Source organism: Octodon degus, unplaced genomic scaffold (assembly GCF_000260255.1).
Source record: "Octodon degus isolate 3935 unplaced genomic scaffold, OctDeg1.0 scaffold00001, whole genome shotgun sequence".
In the NCBI taxonomy this organism is placed as follows: domain Eukaryota; kingdom Metazoa; phylum Chordata; class Mammalia; order Rodentia; family Octodontidae; genus Octodon; species Octodon degus.
This window is the reverse complement of record NW_004524577.1, coordinates 21354898-21366714: the sequence shown is the minus strand read 5'-3', so window position 1 is coordinate 21366714 and position 11817 is coordinate 21354898. Positions and strand designations below refer to the sequence as shown.

At 40.8% G+C, this 11817-nt stretch overlaps 1 protein-coding gene across 1 annotated transcript in view; it reads right to left on the bottom strand.

The window, feature by feature from the left end:
* Positions 1-11817, bottom strand: part of LOC101590894 (adhesion G protein-coupled receptor B3) — a 157224-nt gene that overhangs the window by 31647 nt on the left and 113760 nt on the right. The window lies entirely within an intron of this gene.

Genomic DNA, 11817 nt, shown 5'->3' with positions numbered 1-11817 from the left:
CCAGCTCAGCCCACCAGGGGGCGGGGCTGGCTGGCATGTGGTGCTGGGGGATTGAACCGCGGTCCCTGATGCTTTGCCAAGCTTGTTCTAAGTAGGTGCTCCAGACCACTGAGCCATCTCTCCAGCCCCGTAATGTATTAATTATTATAACTGTCCTATTAACCTGTTTTGAAACTGTCTCATTGATATTTCTTTCTCAATAAAATTAATAAAATAAGAGAGAGAGAGAGAGAGAGAGAGAGAGAGAGAGAGAGAGAGAAAGAGAAAGAGAGCGCCACAGAGCCAAGTGGCAGCCAAAAACACCAGGTAGCACATCGGTAACGGTAAGTGACGTGAGAAAGGATGATGCTCAAGCTCAAGCTGGGAAACTGTTCTGGACAGGAAAAGCTTCCTTGGCAAACTCGCAGACAGACTAGAAGGAGATGGGATGGGAGCTGGCAGGTAGGAGACAGTTAGAGGTGGCAGGAAAGAGCTGAGAAATATCAGGCAATGTTCTCTTTTAGAAAGAAAAGATAAACAGGCTAGATATATATCTCAGGAGGGAAGGGAGAGGGAGTAGGAGAAATGAGTCAGAAACAAAGCCCTAATGAAAAGACAGCTGCATGAGGAGTAACTTCTCCTCTGAGGGGTCTGTCCTATGCACCCTGTTAAGACGCCCAAGCTGCACCTCTCTGGGACCTCACCTCACATCGGCTCTTGCAGTTCAACATGGGTTCGCTCACTATCTGCTACCCTCATTAGATTTTAAGCTCTACAAAGAGGAACATGTTCCCTGTGTGCTGCTGTGTGGTCAGGTCTCAGCGCATAGTGGGTTCCATCCCATGACTATTCCCCCACCCCCTTACATCCATTAAGCTCATACAGGGCTCAGTAGGATGCAGGCATGGTTGATATGCAGAGGGGCCTTGAAGTCAAGCACGTCTCCTTTTCAGTGTACTTTGTGAACGTCAATATTCAACTACTTTTCCATTTGACCATTCTTAAAAGTTGATGGTTTTGCATGAGGATTAAGCCAGAAAATTAGGTCAGGTTTTATACACAGTCACATACAGAAGGTGGTGATTTTCCTTTATCCTCTTGCTGTGGTTTGTATTTGTCCCACAAAGCCTCATGAGGCGGACTTCTAGAGTTTGTGATTAACTCATGATCCACTGGGATTATGGGTGTGAGTGCTGCTGGAATTATGGGTGTGAGTGCTGCTGGGATTATGGATGTGAGTGTTGCTGGGATTATGGGTATGAGTGCTGCTGGGATTATGGGTGTGAGCACTACACACCCATTGTGAATGCAATTTAAGGGAGACAGACTTGCTCTCTGCTCCCCTTGTTGCTGCTACTCCTCCCATTTGCTCTCTGCTCCTTGTCACCGCCGTGAACTGCTGCTCTCTGCCATGTGCTACTCTGCCTTGGAGCCAGCCAAGGGGCTGACACCTCCAGCAACTCTGAGCTAAATAAACCTTGCCTTCTTTCACTTTGAGTGTCAGGTATTTGTCCAGCATTGACAGAACAATAACTAAGACACCTCTCCTGCAACCTCTCTCCAACTCACACGAAGTACAGGGAATGTGCGTGCTTCAGCAGCACATCTACTAAAACTGGAGCGATACAGAGAAGAAAAGTACAGGGAGGACTCCACGGTCACAGAGGCGGCCATCACACGCCAGGAGACCACAGTGTGGTGAGAGCTCTACTTCTCAGGAATGCTCACACTCTTGTTGCGCACTCTAGTCCATTACAGCAGATCCTACGTAGTTACCAGCATGCCAATCTATTATACTTGCGTTTTCTATGGAGTCTAAGTGCTAAAACAACAAGCTTTTGCTTAAATTGTTACTTATACATATACTTTCATATTTAAAAAATTTTTATGATATTTTTGAAATAGGCAATATTTTCAGAACACATAAGAGACTGTCCTGGTTAGGCAGAATACCATTTTAGCTTAGTATTAATAAGTATTATTATTAGCACAATAAAAATATTTAAATGTTAGGGAAAATCAAACTATAAATAAACAGGCAATGCATTTAGGGAAAGCAAAAGGAAATTATATAGAAAAAAATGAGATATTTATACTCTAAATAATGGATATGTATTTTTCAAAAGGAAAAAGATTGATGCTTCAGAGAGGAGTACTGGAATTCAAATAAATTTTGAAGATCATTACAAAAACACTTCACAGTGACAAAGCAAATGTTTTAGTACATGCAGCCTCGTTTATGCACCCTTATCTAGTACTGTTTTTAGTGGATCAGGTTTTGTTCAAATTCAGAGTACACAAAATACCCGCATTGGGAAAAATAATCTGTGATCCACTAGATACCATTTTCTTATGACTGTTCAGTCTCCTCAATTACAATATTTAATTTATAATCCTCAGCTATGCCTTAACTATATTATGTACTGTATAAAATTATACAGCTCTTACTTTATTTTGAATTGGCTGTCTCCATCTTTTCTTTCTCTCTTTCTGTCTGTCCTTCCTTCCTTCCTTCCTTCCTTCCTTCCTTCCTTCCTTCCTTCCTTCCTTCCTTTGTAGTACTAGGAAAATTGAACCCAGGGCCTTTCCACAAAGTCACATCCTTTGTATGTTTTTAAAATTTAATTTTATTGGTACATTTCTGACATATGTAATGATCACATTCATCATAGGGAATTTGTACCTGTGTATAATATATAATCTATTATAATTCTTTTCCCCCCATAATCCTTCTTCTTTCCATTTATGAACCTGTATTGCTATTGTTTTCCCTCCATTTTTTTCTGTTTTCATTCCTAGTCCCTTCTTTCCTACCACCACCCCCTCCCTACTTCCCTTCCCCTTAGAACACTTTCTCCCTTCCCCATATCTATCCTTAATTTTGGTCCTTATTTCCCCTTCGGATTTCTCATACAAGAGAAACAATGCAATATCTAAACACGTATGTTGGACTTACTTTGCTTAAAATGATCTTCTCGAGGTGCACCCATTTACCTAAAACATGCCCCCTGGCAACCTCCACGAGGGCAGAGGAGCACTCCGCTGTAGACAAAACCACATTGCCTTCGGCTACACATCTGTTGATGAGCCTCTGAGCTGTTCTCAAGGTTCTGTTACTACAAGCTGTGCTGCTGTAAACACGCGTGTGCAAATACTGCTGTGGGGAGATGCCTTTAACTCTATCAGGAAGCTCCCGACAAGGGGAATAGGCGGGTCAAATGGAACCTCTAGCTTTAGCTTTTTGAAGAATCTTCATATAGATTTCCATAATTTATACAGCTTTTCAAGCTTGTCATGGCTGTATTTTGACTTCAGTATAACTTTTGTTAGAAAGGATCATTTTTCTTTAATGTAACTTTGAAAAAAATTCTTCCCTGGCTTAAAGCAGGAATTTCAGTACTCTTTCAAATAACTGAATTTGTGGTTCAGATACTACTAAATATTTTACAAACTGCAGATGCAAACACACACTGTCGCCTTTTCATATATCACTGACCAAGGCAGGAGACCAAATTAAAGAAAACACATTAAACTGGAATTAATGAAATGCTTCACCTGTAAAATCTCCAGATGGAAATTTTAAGTAGAGTATAAAACCAAAGTATAGTTTTCACTATATTTGACTGTTTAAGAAACTTGAAGGACTAGACTACAATAAGTCTACACAAATCTTTACTGCAACTATAAAGACAACTGATAAAATTCTGCAGACCACAGCTTGCATATTATCACATTAAATCTGAAAGTTCTCTTCCTATGCGTCACCCAAGAAAGCTGGGAGAAGAGAACTGACAAATACATGGGAGAGGAGAAGCGTCTTAAAATAGCATTGAGATTTTGTGGGCTTTCACTGTCACTACACAAGGCTACCAGGTCACATACTTTTTTTTTTTTTTTTAACCACAGAGCACACTCAGGATTAGGCGTATTATCTGCCAAGAAGCCCTGAATCTTAATTATGTCTGTGAGACACACAACATGCACAATGCTCAGATTTTTTAATGCAGGGTACTATATAAATTCTGGTCATTTTCAGAAGTTTCCAAGAGAGGTAGACAATGGCAAGAGGTGACTGAGTGACTTCACCGAAGTCACACTTGCAACCAGAAAGAAGAGGACCTACATCTGGCTCTATGATCATTTGTCTATTAGCATACAGGGCCAAGTACGAAATGCATGATCTTTAATCCTGACAGGAACTCCACGGAGAAGATGTTATCTTTAAAAAGCAACCAATGGGAATATGGAAGAACTACCTGATGGGGAAGGCAGACGTGGCGCTGCCCAGGTTTTCAGCACATATATCGGGCTCCCAAGTCATGGATTTAAAAGAGAAACAAAACACATTCCCTCCTCGTGTGAACAATGTAAAAGCCCCAGGTTTCAATCTGAGCGAGATTTTTCAGTTTTCACATTAGGATCTGTTTATCTAGAATTCAGTGAAAGAATCACTGGAGAAGAGGAGTGAATGAGCACAGAAATCTCAGTGAAACCAAACAAAATAAAATTTTGTAAAAGGGAGACCATGAAAATAGAACAAAACAAAAACCCGTTAAGAGCGAGCCCATGCCTCTTTTCACTGGTTATTGTTGAGAGGCAGGCCATTATTGCCATAGAGATAAGCAATTATCGCCATAGAAACAGGTGAAATGGGATTATTTCTCCCATTCCCACAAACCTGCAGTGACACCCTTCTAATTCAGGGGGAGAGCAGAATCAGAAAGAACTACACTACGCCAGTTTCACTAATTCTGCCTGTTGAAACATAAAGCAGTGGACACCAGACATGATTATCCTGTAAAATGTAAATTTCGCTTTCAGTAGGCTTTACATTTTTATCTTTCTGTTTATCCTTTTAAGGGAACATCTATCAGATTCTGAAGGAATTTGCCACAAACAGAAGGATCAAGTCACCCTAGGGAGAGCAGTACTTTCAGTACCATTCCGATACAAATTCTCCACGGAAACAGGAAGCCACTTAGTTTCCTGGAGGGTTCTTCTGCTCCATCTTGTCTCCTATAGCCTTTCCCCAAATCTCTGCCAAGCCCATTAAATGGAGGGAAACCCCGGACTCGCCTTTCTGCAAAGTTCCTCTTAGCTGCCATACAGCGCAGATGCCATCGATAATATCTTCATGGAAATTCAAATTGTTTAGGAAGAGTAAAGAACATTTAAGCTCCAAATATTATGCTAGATCTATGAGTCAACATACTAGAATCTTGGTCACCTCCAGCCCGTGTTCTTCCCAGAATCCCTAGCTTTGTATTGGAGGACAGCTAGCTCAGCCCATGCCCCACACACCGGGAGGCTCTGCTAACACAGGCAGCTTCACACCCTACGCCTGTGGGGTGTCTGCCGCGCACACTGCTTGCCGTAAGCCATGCATTCGCCCTTGCTCGCTGGCAGCCATAGCTACAGGAGGTGTCAACTTCTCCTGTTGCATCCAAAAGTGGCTGCCCAACTTTCTGCTTCTTGTACGGCACGTGTTTCCAAGTGAACTTTATGTGATTTCCTTAGGTTTCCTTAGAACATGAGCTTTTCCCAAGTAAATATAATAATGAAGAAATGATGGGCTTCAGAGCCAAAGATTTGTTACTGTATTTTAACTGTATTTGCAGTAAGATTTGTGACTGTATTTGTGACTGTTTTTGTTACTGTGTTTTAATGGGATTTCATTCTGTTCTATTTTCATGTTACTGTATCTAGTGGAGCCATTGTCTCCACTAGACAATGATTCCAGGGGTGGAGACAATACGAAGGAATGATAAAGAAGTTTACAATATTTTCATTGGCTAAGATATATTGCATGTAATTAGCCACAAAAACACTACTAAATGTTTAATAAAGTAGCTTCAAATGAAGATTATTACTACGCAAGAAAACAAATGGTCAGGTGTCATTTGTATTTATAGAAATACAAACCTGTGAGTAAGATGTCCCTAGAGGCATATTAAAAAAAAAAAAGAAGAAGAAGAGAAAAAAAGCTTCACTGAATGTTGCTGTTTAACAAAGTAGGTTAGAGTGCGCTTGGCTGAGTAAGATAATGAAACAAATCTTTAACTTTCAATTACTGAGACACAAAGAGAAAAATAAATGTACCTCCTCAATGGCAAGCGTTAGTGGTGGACAACTTGCATGGGAGCCCTTAGCACCCACACAGCAAGATTGTTCCAATGAAATAGTATTCTGAATATAAGTGAGAATGTTCATTAGGGAGAATGCTATAGGTTATAAGGGATGCGTTATTGCAATTTTTTCTTGGAAAGCTCAAGGAATAAGGAGAAAACATTTTTTTCCTGTCTACTGTGGTCAAATGCCAGTTCTTCTTCTTCTTTTTTTTTTTTTTTGGTACCAGGGATTGAATTCAAGACCTTGAGCTTACCAGGCAGGTGCTGATGGTGCTGAGCTATCTTCCCATCCCCAAAATTATTATCATTTTTATTTTTATTTTTATTTTTATTTTTATTTTTTATTTTTTTATTTTATTTTATTTTTTTTTTTAGCAGTACTAAGGATCGAACTCGGGACCTTGAGCTTGCCAGGGAGGTGCTTATGCCACTGAGCTATGTCCCCAGCCCTCAAATGGCAATTCTGTAGAGTAGGTTTTAAAAAATAGTCACTATTTTGTTTTCAGGTTGTAGTTAGGGTGGGGTACCAACTTGATTGAGGACTGGGGATGGTGTGGCACAGGTTACAGAGCGGCACCTGGGACCTAAGCCAGGTCCCTCGATGCGTCTCCCTGGCACTGTCCCCTGCTTGCTCCCCAGCTGCTGGGAACTGAGCAGGGCATGGCCTCACAGTCCTCTAGCTTGGTATCCTGCACTAGAGCTGGTTGATGGTAGATGGAAACCAGCAAACTAAACCTGTCCTCTTTTAAGTTGTGGGCTTTTGCAATTGTGCCCTGGTGACAAGAAAGCTGGCTAGTACACAACACATTCCATTCTTTACTAATTTCTGCTTTTTTTTTTTTTCCTGAGATGCTGGTTGCTCCATGTTGCCCAGGTTGGTCTTGAACTCCTGATCCCAAGCTATTCTCCCACTGAAGCCTCCCAAGTGCATGGTAGCCAACACCACGCCCAGCGCTGAGTCCATCCTTCACAACAATAACCTAAGTTAGGATAAAGGAGCCAGAACTACCACATACAGACCTGGAGACTGAGATATTCACAGCTGGGCAACAATGAAAGTTGGAGCTAGCTCCTGGCACAATATAAGAGAAAGTCAGGAAAATTTTAGGGCACTTAGGTTATTGAAAACAAGAAAGAATGCATACTAAATACATTTTAGAGTGGTTTTCAGGGACCAGAAGCATTATCTAATGACCTGATATAATATCTGTCCTTGAGTATGGCTGCATAAAACAAATCCAATCAACGTAGAAGTCTTACATTACTGTTTTTGCCCTGGTGAACTTCCAGAGCAACACATTCCTGCTGATAACTGGAAACACCATAACAAGGTCAGTGTTTTGTACCCACTGTGGAGATAGAGATGTTTTTCAAAGACTTTTCCAACTCAGGTAACATTTTGTTATTTTTAATACTTTTTTTTTTAACTTAAAAAACAATATTTTTAAAAGCAAAATGGAGCTAACTAGATTGTTTTAGTTTTTAAAAATCTTTTATGTATTTGTTACAGGGTCTTGCTACACAGCTCACACTTACAGTTATCTTCCCCAGGGCTGGGATTATAGGCTTGTGTCACCATGCCTCGTTTCCAGGGCCAGTATGGTATGCCCAGGGTTCCAGGGCCAACATGGCATGTGGCACCAGGGATCAAACCTGAGTCCCTGTGCTTGCCAGACAGGCACGTAGACCACTGAGCTATCTCCCCAGCCCAAGCTGACGAGCTTGTTGATGGACATACTGGGGTTCTTTGACTTCAGAGGTACCATGACTTCCCAAGAAGCAGAAACACAAGAATGGTAGGGAAACATGACGTGTGTCACTGGCTGAGTGGCAGCTAATCTGAGTCACAGCTCACAAAATCATTTTAATGAATAACTTCATTCTAGCTCTTGATAAAGGATTCCAATGGTGGTGTGATGACAGATTGCTGATGGTTTCTGAAGATAAAACTGTTCCACCTCCCTGGGAACAGTAAGAATACAATGAAATTATGCTTCTTCAAGTGTCTGGGCTTGGGTTGGGTGCAGGAGGAAAAATAGATAGAAAATAAACCCAAACGAGCTTGCATTGGACTCTAGACTTAACTGGCATTAAAATGGTCATAAAAGTAGCTTTATGACAAACCTGACCTCTATAACTGCATTTTTAGAGATGCTACAGTGACATCTCCTTAACCTCATCTTTCTTGCATAGTCCACTTATAACCATTAGTGGCTCTGTTGGGTCAACTGTTACTGTATTGCCTCACCATTCCCACTGTCACCTGGTCCAACACTCAGTGTCTTTTCATTCCACTATGACAATAAGTGCCCCATTGTTCTCACTGTGTGGAGTGTAGCCTCTACGCCTGCTCCTCTCCATTGCATGGTAAATGGGCCTTTTAGAATGTAAGTGAGATTTTATCTTTCTTCTGCTCAGATCCTCTGGCCTGCTTGCTTCCTCCTATTCTGACTGTCAATCAAACACCATCTGGCATCACTTCCTGCTCTTTCTTTCAAGTCATCTCCTCCAATGTTCTCACAGCCATCAGATGACCAATAGCTTTGGCCTGTTCTTCTAGGACATGAGGTAGATGTACCATGCACTATGTCTTTACCCTTGTGGCACTTCTGCCTGAAGTCCCCTGCCCCCACACATCACTTACCTCATGCCCAGAGGTAAGTCAGCTGTATACTCCTTCATGGAGGAGAGGCCTTTGCTGACCAACTCGCCCAACTGGACAACAACTCTCCAGTCTCATCCCTGTCTCCTGTGCCCAGAAATTCTAGCCAGAGGGCATGACAGAGATAGCATCCCTTTGACATCTCTCCCTAATGTGAACTGAAGTGTCACAGGAGCAGCAGGTTTGTCTCATTTATTTATTGCAAAATCCTCTAAGCCTAAAAGAGGGCCTGGGACACCATTATTGAACAAAGGACTAAGATCTCTTAAAGCAAATCAAACCCATGAATTGCAGTGTTACCGATCCATTTCTGACACATGGGGCCACGATCATCTGGGATTCTCAGTGGGAGGGACAAAAGCTCTCCCATGTCCCAGAGTAGTTTGTATTCCTCGTTCCCAGAAGCATCAGACAATGGTCTCCAGGTGAACCTTTTCAATACTTCCACCTCTGATCAGTTGGAATTGGTGGAGCATGGTAAACACAATGCAATGATTTCCATTAAATGAGAAAGAATAAAAAACTTACATTGCTGCACGCCATGCATAGCCTAGATTAAAATCATACTTTAACTAGTTATTTGCTTATGAGAACCAGTATGTTAGTGCCTCAAAGAAAACTGTCACCTCTAAAATTTTTTTCTGACCTAAAGAAAAACACTTGTCTGCTTCAGATGTCTACCATGACTAGCAGAGAAGCAGAGGTAGAGGAGGACCTCACATTTCACACTCAAGTCTAGCTAGACATCCTGAGCGGATGTCAGGTGCTGCAGAAAAAAGATGCTAACTTGGGTATTTTGGGGCCTTGTTGTCAACTGACAAATGTCTTATTTTTAAAGAAAGAGAGCTAAGCAAGTGACAGAGATGTGTGAAGCACAAAACTATGCAGTGATAGTAAGGAAAATAACTCTAGAAAGAGAAGCCATTCCATTTTGATAATGCTATCATCAGACTAAAAGTGGGGCCAGCAATGAAGAACACGACATTATACCAAATGAATGATTAACTTATCCAGCCAAATTAAGAAAACACTTGTGGTTGATAAAGAAGTAATGCAGGAGCAAAAGGACATGCTGAAATTGCGCTGTGGCATCATTCAGGCTGAGTATGGGTTCAACCTCAGAAAATAATGAATACAAACATTTGTTCTGACAGTCCCAATATTTCGTATTTCTCAAAGAACAGACAGTGACACTCGGCTTGGAAAAGAAAAATAACTAATGTTCCCAAGGTACCAGCTTTAGTATGATAAGACACTTTCTAGAATCTTTAAACTCTTAGCATTTATAGAAGACCAGTATCTTAAATTCCTTACAACAAATAATTATATCATTCTATATTTGGAGATATGACAATCCTAAATCCATTTTCTTTTAATTTGATATTGTTCAATCTGAGTGATTTCTAAGGAGCATTTCTAAGACAGCAATATGTGGGCATATCAACATTTATCTATATAAGGAAATCCCTGAAGATTACTGTACCAAAATATTAAGGGTGTGTTCCATTGAAACTATCTAAAAACAGGCATTTTGATCCTATTTATTAGGTTTGCATTTTTCCTGGGGAATTTTCATGTTATACAGTCAATCATGATTTTTCTTAATTGAAAAACTCAAAATTTTATTAGTTGATACTGAGTATAGATTCTGAAATCTTCTCTCCCTTCTATTAATTATACGACACCAATTTTGTATTATTTCCTTCTGAAGCTCCATGTATCTATAATCTCTACCCATTTATACACTGACACCTGCCATAACTCATTGTTTTTAATGCAGGCATCACTTTACGTCTCTCATATCTTAATTCTGTCTTGATTATTAAGAATTCTCATGATTTTAACCATCACTTTTATGCAGGCGATTACTAAGTATGTGTTCACAGATTTGCGTTTTCTACTTAAACCCTAGGTCTCATTTTAGATTTTCATTTGGAAATCTATTGCCTAAATATCAGTATGCAAGAGTGACTCTCAAATATCTGTCCAATAAATATAATAAACATGTTCTTAGCACCTCCTGCATGGATTTTGGGAATGTTCCTTTGATTTACATGTAGACTAATGATGCTTACCATTTTCTAGAATCTCTAAATTCTATCTTCTGCTTCAATACATGTCCAATCAATGCACAGATCTTACTATGCCAAACTTAATCCTTCTCTTCTTTCTTATACTTCAGTCAGGTGCGGAAATCCTATCAATTAGAACCTCAGATAGAGCCTCAATCTCATATCCACATTTTGCTTTCTATTCATTCTACTATTACTACAAGTGGGAGCACTTCCCATGGATGTCAACTTGCCTAGAGCAATAAATGCCAAGGATCAGTTGGGTATGATGGCACACGCCTATAATCTCAGAATTCGAGAGACTGAGACAGGGTTGCTTCAAGTTTGAGGCCAGCCTGGGCTGCACAGAGAGACCCGGTCTAAAAAGTGGTCAGGGCGCTAATGAAGTAGACTTGTGGGCTGGTCCTCAAGTCATGGTCTTCCAATCATGACTGGTTTCTGCCTGGCTCCCAGCTCGCTGGAGTTGTTTCCCAAGTTACTTACTCCCTGTTCACCAAGAGGTACGCCACCTTGCTCCACCGCAACTTTCATACACTCTTCCTATCTTGGAGCCAGCAATTTAAGGGCCAAATCCTCCGAGACAGAAGCCACATTAAGCCTCTCCCTCAAGTGCTGGGTGTGGGGTATTGTGCCCCTGTGAAGAGGAAGCTGAGAAACATACATGTTCTTAGCACCTCCTGCATGGATTTTGGGAATGTTCCTTTGATTTACATGTAGACTAATGATGCTTACCATTTTCTAGAATCTCTAAATTCTATCTTCTGCTTCAATACATGTCCAATCAATGCACAGATCTTACTATGCCAAACTTCAGAGATCCCTTAATGTCTTCAGAGCCCAAAAACGTGGCTTGCAAGGGTTATTTTACTTCCTTTGACTCAATACACATGAGTTCTCATCAAAAGAGGCCACTTACCCGTAACACAATCTCAAGCTTGATATCTCTTCATCATCTTCGCTGTAAGAAGGTTCTACT